The sequence below is a fragment of the Curcuma longa genome, chromosome 7, assembly GCF_044706935.1.
Source record: "Curcuma longa cultivar G26 ecotype Majalengka, Jawa Barat chromosome 7, ITB_CL_G26_1.1, whole genome shotgun sequence".
Classification (NCBI taxonomy): domain Eukaryota; kingdom Viridiplantae; phylum Streptophyta; class Magnoliopsida; order Zingiberales; family Zingiberaceae; genus Curcuma; species Curcuma longa.
The window spans coordinates 11,123,522-11,129,758 of NC_133867.1; the positions used below are offsets into that span (position 1 = coordinate 11,123,522).

General features: G+C 35.4%; 2 pseudogenes; both read right to left on the reverse strand.

Annotated features, from left to right (window-relative positions):
* Nucleotides 1-1,349, reverse strand: LOC141832630 (uncharacterized; annotated as a pseudogene).
* A 3,292-nt stretch (nucleotides 1,350-4,641) lies between these two features.
* On the reverse strand, nucleotides 4,642-5,562 carry LOC141832631 (uncharacterized; annotated as a pseudogene).
* Nucleotides 5,563-6,237: the final 675 nt, after the last annotated feature.

Sequence of the window (6,237 nt, forward strand, 5' to 3'; positions counted from 1 at the left end):
TCATGAGGAACCACCACCATCATCGTCGTCGTCGTCATCATCACGAGGAGCGGATTGCAACTGAAGATGTTGCAAGATCAGGTTTTGTTGTCTTCGCAATTCATTAATTTCTTGATCTCTTTGTCTCATTTCCTGATCTCTTTATCTCATTTCTTCATCTCGTTGCATTAATAACCCTTTCAAGTGGGTAACCTCCTCAGTCAAATTATGGATCTGTGACGTGACGGCTGGGGAGGTGGTAGAAGATGTACCAGCAACTCTATGGGTTCTGCTCAAAGAACTCATACCCAATATCCTTCCACCACCTTTGGATCCCCCACTGGCCTCCAGCCACAGACTCAGATCATTCCCAACTGAGGGCTCAGATCCATCATTTTCAGAGCTAGCACTTGAAAGCTCGCTGTGCTAGCTCGAGCTCATCATATTTATCCTGTATTATCAAAAGAAATATTAATATGTTGTAATATTTGAGAAATTAAACACATAAAAATATTTAGATACACATTTAAACCTTAATTGCTTTTGCTCTCTCCCCGCTCCAACTCTTATCTTTCTTTTGAAATGTGCGAGTAAAAGTATCAATAAAATATGGCTCTCGCCCCATTTCCTTAGCCTAAAAAATCATTGTTAGAAATAATAAAATAAGTTAAAATAAATTAAAATTGAAGTAGTTGAAAAAAATTATCAATCTACGCGTATGCTCATCAATATTGATTGAGCCGCCCGCATACGTCGCAGATAAGTCACCAGAATTATAAGCTTGATTAAGCTTATTCTGGTTACTCCTCCTTCTGCTTTCTTCAGTTTCCCAAAACTGAGAGATCCGAACCCAATTCTCCTCGGTGATGCATGGTGGCTTTTTTCCCCTTGTTTTTGCATGATTAAGGACATGGCGGATGTGATCACCATATTTTTTCTTAAAAATTTATCTAATTTCCATTTCATCAATAGGGTCCCAAGTGAACACCCGCTGAAAGTAGAAATAAATAATTTATTATATATTCAACAGTAATATCATATATAAATAAATGGATAGTTTACCTTAAATAAATATGGATAGTTTACCTTAAATTCATTCCACCACAACTCTTTGGTGGAATCAGGAGTGCTTGTATAAGTCATGGAATCCCCTCGCCAAAGGTTATTCATGATTCGATTAATACCGTGAATAACCCATACAGAATCAGTAAAACTATAATACAATATGAAATAAATGATGTTAAATAATTATAAAGATATAATTGATAATATTAATTAATTTAAAATACTTACGAATCGCCGAGAGGGGATATCAACTCTCGTGTATCAGTGATATCTGCAGAGGACTGTCGAGTCGAAGGACCTTCCATGGCTCCTGGGGAATGGGAAGGTCCTGGAGAGGGGGTTGCACCTGAAGGAGAGGGGGCTGCACCTGAAGGAGTGGGGGCTGCACCTGAAGGAGTGGGGGCTGTAGGTGCATGACTGGTGCTGCGTCGACCGCGTCGCCACTGTAAAAAAATATATTAGGATAAATCAAACAAAAATTATTTGCATAATGAGGAATATTAAAAAACTTACCATGATGCCAAATCTACAAAGAATGTGTCAAATCAATACACCACCAAGTCACCTGTAATGATCTATAAGGAAAAAAAGTGCAGTTAAAATATTGTAAGACAATATATATATAACCAACAAAATAAACTAAGAATTTTGTAAATCTATCTAGTAAATCAAAATTTGCATATTATGAAGATTAAAACTAAATTTGCAGATTAAAATGAAATATACACCTACACTCCAATATCCATATATTAAAATGAATTATTAATATTTTTATAATTTAACCTGACTTACTCAGCATGAAAAATCAAAATCATCATCGTCATCGTCGTCGTGGGCATGGTCATGGTCGTCGTCGTCGTCGTCGTCATCGTCGTCATTGTCGTCATCATCGTCGTCGTCGTCTTCATCTTCGTCGTCGTCATTTTCATGAATTTCACTTGTATCTACGGGTATCACTACTCCGCTGGGATCTCGTAATGTAGGAATATGATATTCCTCGGTCTGAAATGTGTTTACAACTTCGTCTTGTTGATATGCATTATCTTGCCAACGTTCTTCAATTTTTTTCCTTGCTTTTGTTTTACAAACAACCCACCAATCAATTTTGTCTCGTTTCAAACTTGGATATGAAGCATAAAATACTTGAATTGCTTGTTGTGCCAACACAAATGGTTCATATCTCTTATATAATCTCTTATGATTAATTTCAACCAAATTATACCGTGGATGCACCTTCATCCCTCTGACAGGGTCAAACCAGCGACACATAAATAAAACAACTCAAATTTCTGGACCTGGGTATTCCACCTCTATAATTTCATCCAATAACCCATAAAAATCATTACTTGCAGCTCCATCATTGGATGATTGAACACAAACACCGCTATTCATTGTAGCCTTCCCCATTCCATATTCCTGAGTATGAAAATTATATCCGTTTATGAAATATGCTGGCCAAGTCCGTACCATTGCTTTTGGACCCCATGAAAGATGAAATAACAATTCTTGTTCAACGTGAGCTTGATTAGCCTGAATCTAAAATCAAATTCCAAAATTAATTATAAGTCAAAATATATGTTGAGCAAATTTAAATTTTTATACTCACATATGTTTTGAACCATGGTGCAAATTCTTCATCGCAGAAGTTATTAAACTCTTGTGTTGCCATTTCAGAGTTTAAATTCTGAAAAATCCTATAAAAATAATAATTATAACATAAATTATTTACAACCGAATGAAAAAAATATAAAATATATACTCACTCAAAATATGGTGTTACTTCTGGATAATTCAGTAAAATATATGTGTGGGTTGCGCGCCATTCTTGACCAGTTAAGTATCTCTCTTTACATGGTCCACTTGGCCGACCAAGGTAATTAAAAATTGAAAATGCTATCAAATTGGGATCAATAGGGCCCTCATCATTTCTTCCCGCTCTTTGTCTTTTGCTTCGGACGTGAGGCTCAAAATAATATGATGCAAAAGTTGTTACTTCCTCCACAATGTATGCATTAACAATAGAGGCTTCAACATGAGCCTTATTTTTTACTTTTTTCTTCAGATGATATAGAAATCTGATTGTAATAAAATAAAGTATATTAGACATTAATATATATGAAACAACAAAGTATATAAGTAATATTATTTTACCTTTCAAATGGATACATCCATCGAAAATGGACAGGACCTCCAACTTTGGTTTCATAAGGCAAGTGAACCAAAAGATGTTCCATCGAATCAAAAAATGAAGGTGGAAAGATCCTTTCTAAATTACATAAAATTATTGGAATTTCTCGCTCTAACGTCTCCATGTGTGAGTATTTCAAAACTGTTGAGCAAATATCATGAAGAAAAATACTTAACTCCGTAATGACACCCCATACAAAATTTGGTAACAGCTCCTTAAAAGCGATAGGAATGAGTCTTTCCATAAATATATGACAATCATGACTTTTTAAACCAATTAATTTACATTCCTTCAAATCGACACATCTTCCAAGATTAGAGACATAACCATCTGAAAATTTCAAAGATTTCACCCATTCACAAAGAACACGTCTCTGATCTCTATTCAATGTATAAACTGCCTTTGGCTTTGGTCCCCTACTACTTTCATCAACATCAAGAGTAGGTCTTTTACAAATGAGTCGCATATCTTTTCTTGCATTCAAATTATCTTTTATTTTTTCAGGGATATCCATGACTGTATTAATCAGATTATCAAAAATATTCTTCTCAATATGCATTACATCAAGATTATGATGAATCAAATGACTGTACCAATATGGTAAATCCCAAAATATACTCCGTTTAGTCCATTTATGTGTACTTCCATATTCATAAGGGGTACCATGTGGATCTTCAATAACAGATGAAAAATTATGCACTCTATACCAGATCTGTTGACCTGTTAATCTCAGTGGCGGGGGTGTTCTTTCAATTCTATTCTTTGTGAATTCATCTTTATTTCTTCTGAAATTATGATTTTATGGTAAAAATTATCTATGACAATCAAAATAACTCGGCTTCTTTCCATGTTTCAATCTGATTGATTTTGATCTCTCCATACATATTGGACATCCTAAAATCCCAGCGGTACTCCATCCTGATAACATACCATAAGCAGGAAAGTCATTTATGGTCCAAAGAAGTGCAACCTTCATTATAAACATCTGATCAGTATGCACATCATAGGTAGGAAAACCTTCATCCATAGTTGTTTCAGCTCTGCAATCAATGGTTGCATATAAACATCTATTAACTTCTTTGGATTTTGTGGACCAGGCACAACCAATGTTAAAAACATATGCGGTGTTTTCATGCACATTCCAGGTGGAAGATTATACGGAGTTATAATAATTGGCCAACAAGAATAATTTCTTCCTGATTTACCAAATGGAGCAAATCCATCAGCACAAAGACCTAACCGAATGTTTCGAGTTTCCTTCGCAAATTCAGGATATGTTCTATCAAAATTTTTCCACTATTGTCCATCTGATGGATGACACATTAATCCCTCTTCTGTTTGATGAGTTGCATGCCAAGTCATGTGTTGAGTAGTGACTTTTGATGCATAAAGTCTTTGTAGCCTAGGAGTCAAAGGCAAATAAAACAACTGAGTGTATGCTTTACGTCGCTGTTGACTCCTTCTAGTAGGCTTGTATCTAGCTTGATTACAGAATTTACAAACTTCTGCATTTTCATCATCACCCCAATATAACATACAACCATCTCTGCAAACATCAATTCTTTCCACTGGAAGACCTAAGTCTTTGACGAGTTTTTTCATATTATAATAATCATTAGGCATTATGTGATCACGTGGCAATGCCTCTCCCATAACTTAAATAAAATCATTAAAATAATCTTCAGACACATTATGTTCTGCTTTGACATTCAACAATCTTGTTGTAATAGATAGTTTACTGTGATTGTCACAACCAACCCACAATGGTTCATCTGCAGCACTCAATAATTCTTGAAATTTGAGATATAATTCATTATTCAAATTTTCACCAACTCCTGGTACTTGTGTCTCCTCCAACGGTGATGCATAAGCATAAGGAGTAAATATTTGTTCAACCATTGGAGGAAAACTAGAACTTGGACCACTCGGTTCAGCAAAGAAATTCTGACCGCAGCATCAGTTACCATCCTCTGATATGGATTAAATTGATCATAATAACTCTAATCTCCCATGGCTGAGTATTGTATGTTTTGTCCATAATCCACATCAGATATGAACGGTTCACCATGAGAAGTCCAATTATAATAATTGGGAGTGAAACCAAATCTACAAAGATGTTCTTGTACTTTATCACATTGTAAAAATTTATCATTGTGACACTTTCTGCATGGACATCTTATCTTATCTCCATCCATAAAATCAACATTATTTGAAGCAAACTCAAAAAATTATTCTAATCCCACAATAAATTCATCGGTCAAACCTCTACGTTCAGGTAAATTCTTGTTATACATCCAACTTTATACTTTTTGTATTTTTCCTGAACCCATAAATTCCAACATATTAAAATATAATTCATCAATAATTCTTACTTAGTTCATCATAACTTGTTCTAATCTCATAAATTATAATTTTTACTTAATTGTAATAATTTTTACTTAATTAGGGGTTTAAGGGTTTAGGGTTTAGGTTTTTAGGGGTTTAGGGGTGTAGGGTTTAGGGTTTAAGGGTTTTAGGGTTTAGGATTTGAGATTTAGGGTTTAGTTTTTTAGGGGTTTAGGGTTTATGGTTAAGGATTTTAGGATTATTTAGGGTTTAGTTTTTTAGGGGTTTAGGGTTTACGATTTAGGATTTTAGGATTTTAGGGTTTATGGTTTAGTCTAATTAATTCAAACTAAATTAGAATAATAAATATTAACAAAAAATTATAATCAACACCTTAATTTAATATGGTCCAACAAAAAACTAGAAAATTTGTCGGCGCGGCCAGCAGCCACCAGCCACCAGCCGGCATGGCCACTGGCCACCAAACGTCGCAGCCACCGGCCACCGGCTAGCAACTGGCACAGCCAACAACCGCCACGGCCAACGGCTTGCAGCCGCCGCGGCCAACAAATTGCGCAAGAAAGAACCGACGCTGGGAAAAAGAGGGGAGGAAGATGATACCTGTGATGGAGGCTGCCTTCGTTGAAGAAATCCGATAAAAATAGGAGTTTTTCGGCAAT